At 44.1% G+C, this 12,399-nt stretch overlaps 1 protein-coding gene across 1 annotated transcript in view; it reads right to left on the reverse strand.

Annotated features, from left to right (window-relative positions):
• Positions 1–12,399, reverse strand: part of VEPH1 (ventricular zone expressed PH domain containing 1) — a 446,092-nt gene that overhangs the window by 261,413 nt on the left and 172,280 nt on the right. The gene's annotated exons all lie outside the window — the stretch shown is intronic.

Consider the following 12,399-nt stretch of genomic DNA (forward strand, 5'->3'; position numbering starts at 1 on the left):
TCTTCTAGAGAAAGCTGAACTAGTTTTTTAACGGTATGAATACTTTTATCTTAATACTTTTTTAATACTAATGTAAATCTTCTTTATCATTGGCTGGTTGGCCACATACTTAGTCTCCCATGGGGTATGCTGCTTCATCCCTTTATGTTGTCATTGAAGGAGAACTCTCAACTATACTTTGGGTGTTTTCAACCTAGTTCTCAAAGCATATCAGTACTGTAGGCTTTATTAATATTTCCATGGGAACGGAATTGGTAATTGATGAATCCTGGACTGCTGATGTACCTCAAGGACTGAGTTGGGAAACTACTACTTGAGGTCTTTGCTAATCTTTTTTCAAACTAGAAGGGAACCGTAGCTGAGGCTGTGCAGGACAAATATAAATGATCTAAGTAATAAATCACATTATACTAGTGCTGCTGATGTGATCCTTAGTAGCAGAATTGGATTTGAGGTGCCTCTGCCACTGAATCGCATGTCCTACAAATGTAAATTAGGGCTTTTTTTCTATATTGATTATTTTTTGTTGTGCATGTTTAGACATGATGGGTTGTAAAAACATTTCAAACAGTATCAAACGCTGCAAAAACAATTAGATATGTGATACATGACATGTTAAGGGACTCACATTTTATGGGTGAGACATCAGGAGCAATATAGTCATGTGTAAGTACTAGGTGAGATAGAGGTTGAAAAGCAGAGCGTTTGAATGAGACATGAGTATAAATACAACAGAGAGATTAAGTAACATTCTTAATGATCGTCTGCGTGTCCCAAGTGCTAGCTCATATATATGGAGTCTATATAGTGACGTGGGTAGCAGTATATGTGTAAATGTGTATAACATGTTGGGACCTGTTGAGAGATTGGCAAACGCATATGAAGAGTTTATCAAAAAAGGTTGCATACCTTAGAGAGGTAGGCTTATCAGGTATCCAGCTATAAGATCTGAGAGTGGGGTATTATGCATTTTGAGTGTGTCCCTAACCAGTGGGGTTGCAGAGGGGATGGGGGGGGGGGGGGGGGTAAATATTAGCCTAATAGTTAGGACTGTGGGACTCCTGGTACTAAATCAGTGCCCTAGACTGAAAAGCCCCACTGGCTTGCGATGTTGGACACATGCGGCACTGAAGCCCGTAATCTCACAGAACTTTATAATAAAATAATTCTCAGGAAAGTAAAAAACAAGAGCAATACAAATAAAGAGGAATCAGATGCATTCTGAGCTTTTCGAGTGTCTTGTTGAAATATGTGTCCAACAGGGACCAAGGAATAAAGTCACCTCTCTCAGTCATGGTAGCAGGACACGGGTACCACTGGTCGTCGGAACAAATGGGATAATGTTGTCGCGCTTCCAAGCATTTGTCAGGTGTCTGGGCTGGTATTGGCTGGTGTCAACCCCAGTGTTTCCAAGAAGGCGGGTGCCTCCGCCAGTAATTTGACGGTGTGAGAAGTCCCTTCATGGTTCACAATCACTGTGCTCTTTGTCCCCCACCTCTAGGCGATGCCCACTGCTCTGAGTGTACTGGTAACATGGCTGTAGGATTTGCACCATAGGAGAGTGACTCTTGAGAGATCCTGGAAGAATGTGAGGCATGAGTCCTCGAAGGTAAGAGGTGTTTTGCCTTTAAGTGCTGCCATAATATGGATTTTGTCTTGGAGTGTAAGGCATCTAAGGATGACGTCCTGTGCCATGTTGGGTGGTGATTTGGAGGAGCCAGGCAGTCTGAATATCCCATCGATGGTCACTGTTTTTGCCACTGCCTGGGGTTAGATGGAGGCATGTAAATGTCTGGCATAATGTGGTAACTATTCTGTCAAGATTGTTGCAGGAATACACCTAATATTGACATGGGTGCTGCATTGGTGGTCTTCCATGGCCATCAATTGGGCTGACATTGCCCCATGCCCCCTGTTGGTTCTAGAGCTGCTACACTGAGTCTTGGAGTGCAGATAGGTCTGTGTGTATTTCAACAATGTCTTCTTCAGAGGCCTGTACATGGTCTTTAACAGCCTGTAGATAATTTTTTATAGGGCTAGTTCCACTGCCAGCAGCTTATGGATATCGGTCAGTAGGACCTTTAGGTCGTATTTGGTGGTTGGGGTTGAGATGTTGGGGCAGTAGGAGCGGTTCTGGGCTGGGTATGCTTCTGTAGCATGGCCCCAATACCCCTGCTGTCTGCTACTGTGTGAGGCTTCTGCGATCGTTGGCACATGGCGGGCATATGGACTGAAGAGATAGGCATAGTAGCGGAGATATCCACCTTCCCCTTTGCTTCAGCTTGTCATAGAAACATAGAATGTGACGGCAGATAAGAACCATTCGACCCATCTAGTCTGCCCAATTTTCTAAATACTTTCACTAGTCCCTCACCTTATCTTATAGCTAGGATAGCCTTATGTCTATCCCATGCATGCTTAAACATGGAATAGCCTTCCACTTCAGCTGGAAGGCTATTCCATGCATCCACTACCCTCTCAGTAAAGTAATACTTCATGATATAATTTTTAAACTTTTACCCCTCTAATTTAAGATTATGTCCTCTTGTTGTGGTAGTTTTTTTTTTCTTTTAAATATAGGCTCCTCCACTTAAGAGTGCCTCCAAGCCCGGGAGCGACAGCGTAGAGTAGGCCCTGATCCTTCGCCTCAGTTTGGGCTGCTTTGGGGTAAGAAAGAATGGCATTGAACAATTCAGTAAGTGTTGTATATATATATAATTTTTTGTGGGGCTAAATGGGCTTCAGATCCATGGATATTCCACTAATTTAATAAAAAGCAGGAGGAGCGATCAAGAAAGGCGTCTGATCAGATCAGCGAGCAAGCTCCGCCCGCTTAGACATATAATTGTAAGGCACCTCCTGCTCCCTAAAATAAAACAGATAAAGTAACTATATTGATTTTTTCTTAACTGGACATAGCAGGCCTAAAAACATCTAAAAAAACATACTCATCAACTGCATGTATACATGCTCGGTTTCATACATATATATATTTGGGAGTCCAGGCCAGTTTTGTACCTCTCCCTGTCACAGGTGCCTCATTCCAAGTCCCAGGAGGAAGCATTTCCCTAGTAAGTTGATTACTAATCTCATAAGAGCAGGACCTGCCAAGAATGGAGTACATTGACATTGTGGCAGGCTTATGCAATGTATGATCATATAGTGTAACTAAACCCCCATTATTTTGCCTGGGTTAGGTGTTTTTAAATAAAACTATTACATTCTGTGAGACTTGAAATTGCTGTTTTGTGAATGAGTGACTGCGCTTGATCTTGTACGTTAAATATATATAGAAGGCATTATGCCTGAAATTGTGGGAGGGATTTCATGCCTATTTAAACCCTGCGTTCCCCCCACTCACCTGTCTGCGACGATTTCGGAAATTCCTCTTCCGGGTTGTGCAGACCTCTGACGTCATTTCCGCCTCGACACGGGTACGCGTTCAGCAATTTCCAATCGTGAGCACTCTCGGCAAACGCGGTTCGGATCTCGCATAGCCGCTTCTTTCACGCTTCGGGGTGAGTGTTTCAGAAAATTCCTTTTTCCTTTTTCGTCACACTGTTCTGGTTTGCGGTATCGCCGAGACTTTGTTCTCCCCTTCATAGCCGTCGAAACATACGAACCCACGCGGTACGCCCGCAAGGTACAAGACGTTTACATCGATTCCGGATCCTCTTAAGCCTTTTAGCCTATCGGTACTCGTTTTTCTTTGTATTTGTGGTAACGTTTGAAGAATATCTCATGCTATAGTGCAGGACGCCAAAATACTCAGGAAATGTACTTATTTATCGCACTTAACTTATAAAAAACTACTATAGTCCACCTCATACAGCCGCTTCATCACCTGCCAAGTACAGTTCAACTAAATCCATATTTATATTGTCTCTGTAAATCAACGATAACTAATATACATTACATTAAAGCAATAACCTTCACTGTCACCGCATGCTTCAAAGTTCATTTTCTCTACACAGCCTCATCCCTGACAGGCAGTTTGTATTCCTTTTAATGCTATGGGGAGAATATTAAGTAACACTCACTGGCTCCTAATGGGTTAAATAATACTTTGCAAAGCAGAGAACCCTAGTCTTGTAACTATACTTTGAAATCACCAACTATGAAATTAAAATAAATGAACCCCCCAGGCCCCTGGAATATCCAACCACATGTGGAGCCTCTGCGAGGTAAATTTTCGCTTACTGTGCACTTTAACAAAGAAAGTCCGTGTCTTCCCCTTTAAATGACCGTATATGCTTTAAAAATATTACTGCATCTGACTGCGACCGTTAAAATCTTCCAATATATAATTTTCACTCATTTAGTTTCATGGCAACGGTGTTTGAATTAGTTACCATTTATACAATCATAACCCGGAGCTATTTACTAAGTTGGGATTTGTTTGGGATTCATGATGAATGACACTTTTTACACCCCAAAAGTTAAAATTCAAATTCATTTGTTTTATTTGGATTCTGCTCTTTACTCACATCTTATATCCGGTAGGGCGTTCTTTTAACATATGGTTATACTTTACGATTTTCTTTTTTCCTTTTTCTTGCCGGCAGAGGAATTCGTCGGGTATTCGGTCGTTCTACTTCTTATGGCTGCATAATCTATTTAGGGTTAGTCGGTCGTTCGATTTTATGCGCTACATGATAGGTACATCTAGCACTCGTACATGGTAATTCGTCAAGTACGCTTTTGTTCATTCTTACGGCTTGAGTAACCACTTACCGTTCAGTCTATTTCCTTGTATTCTGTTTGCATTGTTTTCGTTAAAAAAAAAAAAAAAACTACAAAACTCATTTTACTTTACAAACCGGGGCCACGTTACGGCACCACGGGCCCCGAGGGCCGTACATACGATCTTACACGCATTCCAGTTCATACGTCCCGACCATCTGGACCCCACATGCTCGCTGGGCACTCCAATTTCGCTCAGAACGTACGATCCTACCTCATTGCTACCCACGTTTCGCTCTGTGGCGTGTCCTCTCTCTCTACCCGACCTTCCCTCTTAGTTAGCAACTGCTGGCTGTTAGGTTCCTAGGTGTCCACTAGTTGTTATTCTCCCCGGCTTCTTCGCCATAGGTTAGTGGTCCCGCGAGGCCAACACCCATCCTCATACTCGGAGGTACTATGCCCCTCGGGCCAAATCATAGTTAGTCGCCTCGCATTGTGGCATAGAGAGGGCCTCATCCGTCACTCCTATTCTATCTTATGTTTAACTGTCACCGAGAGGCCGACACCCCGCCACCTCATTCAGTGGCCACGCTACCCCCTCGCCCCAACGCATAGATAGAGCCTCTCAAGCCGCTTGGCAACTAGCAGGGCCTCACCTGTCACCAACCTAGTGTAATCGTTTCGCCGCATCGCGGCACTAGCTAGTCAGCCAGCACGCACGCACTCACACTCGCGCTCCTAGTAAGCTGGGGGGGGGGGGGCGGCACACCCCAGACCCGTCAAGCATAGTCACTATGTTTTAGATCCCTTAACCGCTTCAGGTATCCTAGCGCTTTATTTCCTGCCTTAGGTTCGATTGTGCGTTACATACTCCTTCATTGATGCAAAACGGTATTTCAGACCTATCTTACTCGGCTACTCCGGTGCTTTCTATACGTTATCTCGTACGGGCAATGGGTCTGCTAGACGCTTAGTGCTAAGCTGTTCGAGGATACCTGTGTATATATGGTTGTATATATTTATATATACATATATATGTTACCCCAACCTGTCGCTCGCTGGCGATCCTTAGGTACCACGTACACTACGTGCCCAGTCCAAGCTTGGAGACTCCAAGACCAGCGGTTCCTCCAACAACGTGTTTCGGGCATCTCTTGCTTATATTCAGTCGAATTGGTATGTTGGGTCTCACGTTGCCCTCCGCATTGCACGTCGTACAGATTTGGCCTCGTATCGGACCATCGTCGGGTCCTCCAGGCGCTGACGTGACGTACAGTGACTGCTTCCGGACTCATGTATCACGGATATACCGTTTATTTGTTCACAACGTTTTGGCGGCACTTTGGTACGCTGTGTTCTCAATTACCGTTTATCGACTCATACTATCACTCAGTTTTCACGTCGGCGTCGCTTATACGAGCTATGCAGGACAAGCTTTAGCGATCTGATCGGACCGGGTGAACGGAATTCCCACCTGTTTCATATCGTACACCGAGGCATCACTCCGCCTCCATTTTTGGCCAAACTAATATTATTCGAATCCTTATCTGCTAATTAGGGACTTGTCTGCACGCCCGACATTCACGGGGTCCTCCATGCGCAGTCAATTCATTCGTCACGCATTTGTTGTCGTTCACGCTTCTCTTTATGTAAGCTTAAGTAGCTCATTGGGAGTTACTTTCGGTCATGCTGGATGTTCAGATTCAAGGCGTAACACCTCATGCATCCTGTAGTTCAATCCTTTACGTTCTCATGCCTACCAAGTAACCGCTATAGGGTACTTGCTATACGAACACATATCGTCTTCAAATTTTGTCAAAGCTCCTCTTCAGGTTCCTCTCTCGTGCAAACATTTCCCTACGGTGGGTCACGGTTTTGCATTTTATTCTTCGTTTCACGTCACGGCAGTTTCTTCAGGCGCCTGTTATAGTCCTTTTTCGCTATGGTTTAATGCAGGTAATCGCACGTGTTCGGTCAGGTTAATCACTTTTCCACAAGAGGTTATACCCTGCCACACTTAGATGGTACAAGTCCACATGGCCTAAATCGTAGGTAGGGCTTCTCTCAAACACAGGGCTACTGGCACGGCCTTAACTCTTACGGGATAGTCCTTATCTTCACCTATTGGTTCCCATTAGCTAGCAGCTCTACTACACGAGAAAGCTCAATGAGCTTCTGAGTTTTGCATAATTTAAACCTATTACGTTTCCTTCCTCCTCACAGCACGCTACAAGAAATAGCTCCAGGTATTGTATTATCTTTAATAAACGCTAACCCTGACGTCTCAAGTTCCCCTGCAGTTTCCTCCGCTTTAGCCACTTCCGAAGTCCTGATGTCGGACCTTGCTTAAACGTAACGGTCGAGATAAAAGAACACGCAGTCCAGATTTCCTCTGCAGGTCAAAAGGTATCAATCATGCCTGTAGTTAGAGTCTAGGCAGGTAAGATTTGTCCACTAATACTAAGCAAACGTACTCTACGGCTTTCGATATGTGTAATTATTGTATGTGGTTTCAAGATGCTAAATGCGTTCCGATTATAATGGTTGCTCGTACAATTTTTGCCACATCTCTCAAACAGTTCATGCTATACATTCGCTCCTTGTTTGTTAGTCTTGGCCTCAATCCAAAGTTCCTTCTCGGTACATTCATTCCGTGTTAGGGCCGCCACAGCAGCCTCAAGTCATCCAGTTCCAACTCATCTTGTAGAGAAGATGGGTCGCTGGTAGTCCTCGGCATACAACCGGTTCATTCCAAATCCAGAAAGAAATCAGGCTCACTTTCTATAATATGTCTAAGTGATTTGTTATGTCTCATAAATGTCACACACTTTTTGGCCCTCTCTTGCAGGCCTAACCTCACGTCGGTTTCGGCACACCTCAACCGACTCTCATATATTAAAATTACACACAGTTTTAATGTGCGCCCCTTCCATAATCCCGTACACAAATAGAAGGCATTATGCCTGAAATTGTGGGAGGGATTTCATGCCTATTTAAACCCTGCGTTCCCCCCACTCACCTGTCTGCGACGATTTCGGAAATTCCCTCCCACCACACCCTTTTCATATATCATTATACCTGGGTGGGCCCTCTCTTGCAGGCCTAACCTCACGTCGGTTTCGGCACACCTCAACCGACTCTCATATATTAAAATTACACACAGTTTTAATGTGCGCCCCTTCCATAATCCCGTACACAAATATATAAATATGTCAAATAGTAAGCAGTGAAATGGCTCAGTATTGGTAAAATAACATAATAATTATAAAAATCAATAAGAGAGGTACGTGCAGATACAATGAGACTTTCTCTAAGTGCTGTTTGGCGAGATCACTTCAAATTAAATGAAATGTTATGAACATATTGAATGTTCGTGGTTAGTGCAGCTAGCTTTGACAATGTTGAATCTTAGTGCGTGCATAAAAGACACAAAATCTTTGGAATTCCGTGTGATTAATGGTACATTAAATTGACAGAATTGAGAAAGGCAGGCTGTCACTGTGAAGCAGACATACAGTACTTGCACTCCAGTAATGCAAGCAGGAAACATTTGATTTATGCTCAATCTCACACATATTTTCTGAGCCACCACTGAGAAAATAAATAGAAATAGAAATAAAATAAAAATAGAAAACGTCATCTTTAACATTATATCATACGCAGATACATATTTCCAAGACAAAAAAAAAAAGTTTTAATTTTCTTTTTTTGTAATCCTGTATAACGTATCCCTGGTTAAAATAAAGTTATGCATATCTTTCAGGCATTTGGCCGTGTGGTTTTAAATACCATGAGGTTTCATAGCCCAGGGGAGGGAATTTGAGACATAGCTTGGAAACAAGATATTAAGCTTCAACAAACTAAACAACACTTCATTTAATTTATTTCAGTAAGTTATACAAAGTCTGCTGTAGCTGACACAGCAAAAAGTTTTGCAGTGGTGAAAATCCCAATTGTATTTCTATGTCAGTAATTTTGGCAAAATAGGCAGAAACTATGGCATTGGGAACTCTGGTGCAACATAAGAAGAGCTTTTTATGGGCCAGGGGCTTCCTCCAGAGCTGTACTGTTTAAGCTGTGTCAATGAGCCTCAGCTGTAGTTTATTACAGATTGAAATCATTAAACAGGCACAAATTAACTCGTACACAGGGCCGCCATCAGGGGGTGACAACCATGACGGTTGTCACGGCCCGGCGGCCCTGGGGGGCCCGGACTGCTCTGGCAGTCCTGGGCCCCACTTTCCCTTTCTGCACACATAGATAGCGAATATCGCTATCTATGTGTGCAGCCGCGGGCCCCCGGCTTCCCTGTTACCGCAGAGGGGGCCCAGGCAGCACACAGCCTCTTCTCTTCTCGTTTCTGCTAATAATTCTCGCGAGACCCGGTTGCCATGGCAACGCTCCGCGGGTCTCGCAAGCATTATTGGAGGAGAGAAGAGAAGAGGCTGTGTGCTGCCTGGGCCCCCTCTGCAGTAACAGGGAAGCCGGGGGGCCCCACCATGCCACCGGACCACCAGGGATGGAATCTCCCCCCTCCCTAGACACAGGTAAGCAGGGAGGGGGGAGAAACAATTTAAATATATTTTTTTTTTTTTTAAATTATGTTAAAATGCCCCCTCTCCCCCTCACCCCTCACCCCAGATTGCACATTTACACACACACACACTGCATACACTGACACAACACACACACACTGCATACACTGACACAACACACACACACTACATACACTGACACAACACACACACACTACATACACTGACAAAACACACACACTACATACACTGACACAACACACACACTGCATACACTGACACAACACACACACACACACTACATACACTGACACAACACACACCCTGACACACACTATATACACTAACACAACACACACACACTACATACACTAACACAACACACACACTGCATACACTGGCACAACACACACACACACACACTACATACACTGACACGACACAACACACACACACACTACATACACTAACACAACACACACACTACATACACTGACACAACACACACACACTGCATACACTGACACAACACACACACTACATACACTGACACAACACACACACTGCATACACTAACACACCACACACTCTGCATACACTGACACAACACACACTCTGCATACACTGACACAACACACACTCTGCATACACCAACACAACACACACACGGCATACATTAACACAACACACACTCTGTATACACTGACACAACACACACTTTGCATACACTGACACAACAAACTCTGCATACACCAACACAACACACACTGCATACACTAAAACCACACACACACTGCATACACTAACACAACACGCACTCTGCATACACTGACACAACACACACACTCTGCATATACTGACACAACACACACACTCTGCATACACTGACACAACACACACTGCATACACTAACACAACACACACTCTGCGTACACTTACACAACAAACACTGCATACACTAATACAACACACACTGCATACACTAACACACACACTGCATACACTAACACAACATACATACTGCATACACTAACACAACACACACACACTGCATACACTAATACAACACACACATACTGCATACACTAACACACACAGTGCATACACTAATACACTAATACAATACACACACTGCATTCACTAATACAACATGCACTCTGCATACACTACACACTAACCCACTCACTGCATCCACTATACTGACACACACTCTGCATTCGCTACACATTAACACACTCTGCATTCACTACACTAACACACACTCTGCATCCGCTACACACTAACACACTCTCTGCATTCACTACACATTAACACTCTGCATTCACTACACTAACACACACTCTGCATCCGCTACACACTAACACACACTCTGCATTCACTACACATTAACACACACTCTGCATTCACTGACACAACACACACACACTGCATACACTGACACAACACACACACACTACATACACTGACACAACACACACACTACATACACTGACACAACACACACACTGCATACACTAACACAACACACACTCTGCATACACTGACACAACACACACTCTGCATACACTGACACAACACACACTCTGCATACACCAACACAACACACACACGGCATACATTAACACAACACACACTCTGTATACACTGACACAACACACACTTTGCATACACTGACACAACAAACTCTGCATACACCAACACAACAAAACAAAAATACAAGATAGTGAGTAGGCGCTTCCAAATATGCAACAGAGATAGATGTAAAACAGGGTTTGATACAACAGTGTTTCCCAGACACTAAATCAGAATGAAAATAAGTAAAAGGTGTGTATCAGAGACCACATAGGGAGGGAAGATCCCCAAAACAGGTGTGCTAGTAAACAATAATAATAACCATAAGATACGACCTGAGCACAAGCGAGTGGCAGAGTCTTATCTATAAAATAAGAATAAAAAACATAACATAGTGTATACTGTATACTGAAAATATGTAAATAATATGAGGATGGACTACCACTCACATTTACCAGAGCCGTACCAGGCTCTGTATAGCAGGCTCAAAGGTGCCAATACAGGCTAACGAAACTCCAAGGCAGAAATATGAAGAATTCCGTAGTAAAAAAGAATTTATTTGATGAATAAAAATATAAAATATCAAACTCCCGGTTACAAGGGGGTGGAACCCAAACAGCAAATGGTATAAAATAAAGGTATCCACTTACCCCAAACAAAGTAAACCGTAGGAGTAAATATAAAGAACAAATAAAATACAATCAAATGATAGAATAACAGCAGACGCGTTTCGGCTCGGTGGCCTTCTTCCAGTGCTGATTTTCGGATCCTCGTGGCTTGCTTAAATGCGCCCGGCATTGCAGATCACCTGTGCGTGTTTTTCTTCCGTATACGTCACTTCCGGTAATTGCGAACGATGTCATTTCCGGTATCGTCAGTTGGAACGCACGGTGGAACGCATACAGCGTTCAGTAGTTTCCGGTCTCGGAAAAATTTGTATTTAAAAGAGAATTGATTATATAAAAAAAGAAATACATAAATAAAACATGATATAACAAATGGAGATCGGGGGCGGGGCCTGACCGCAGAGCTGTGAAGACGCTTATCTCAGCAGCTCCCGCTAAACTTGGCACCTAAAGCTGAATTTTCACTGCCACACCGGCACACAAACGTGATTATAAGGCCACCACTCAAGAGCTGATATCGGAGCGAGGAGAACGATACCTCTCAAGCGAAAAACCGAGCTACACTCACGGTGAGGCCCACAAGCATGGCAGGCGCAGGGGAGACGGCCGCTCCCCAGCTGCAATACCACGCCGGGTATCTGGCGGCGGGCCCTCGCTTCCCCCCCCCTGGACCGGCGGGGGTCATCCCGGTCCACAAGCTAATGGTAAACACTCACCTCTGGGACACTTATAAGAACCACTCCGACCAAGCGACCCCACGAGGCCCAGCCAAGATGGCTGCCGGCAGTGCCGCGAATCCACCGGCACAGACAGCCGATGAATGGGCAGTGACCTTCCAGGCTAAATTTGAGGCGGTATGCCAGAAATTTTGGGCGAGATTGGGAGAGAGGAACCCATCACCTGCTCTGAAACCAGCCACATTGGCACAGCGACAACACACACCCTCTCACACACGGCTGAAGCACCCGATCATGGCAAACACA

Source organism: Pelobates fuscus, chromosome 2 (assembly GCF_036172605.1).
Source record: "Pelobates fuscus isolate aPelFus1 chromosome 2, aPelFus1.pri, whole genome shotgun sequence".
Lineage (NCBI taxonomy): Eukaryota > Metazoa > Chordata > Amphibia > Anura > Pelobatidae > Pelobates > Pelobates fuscus.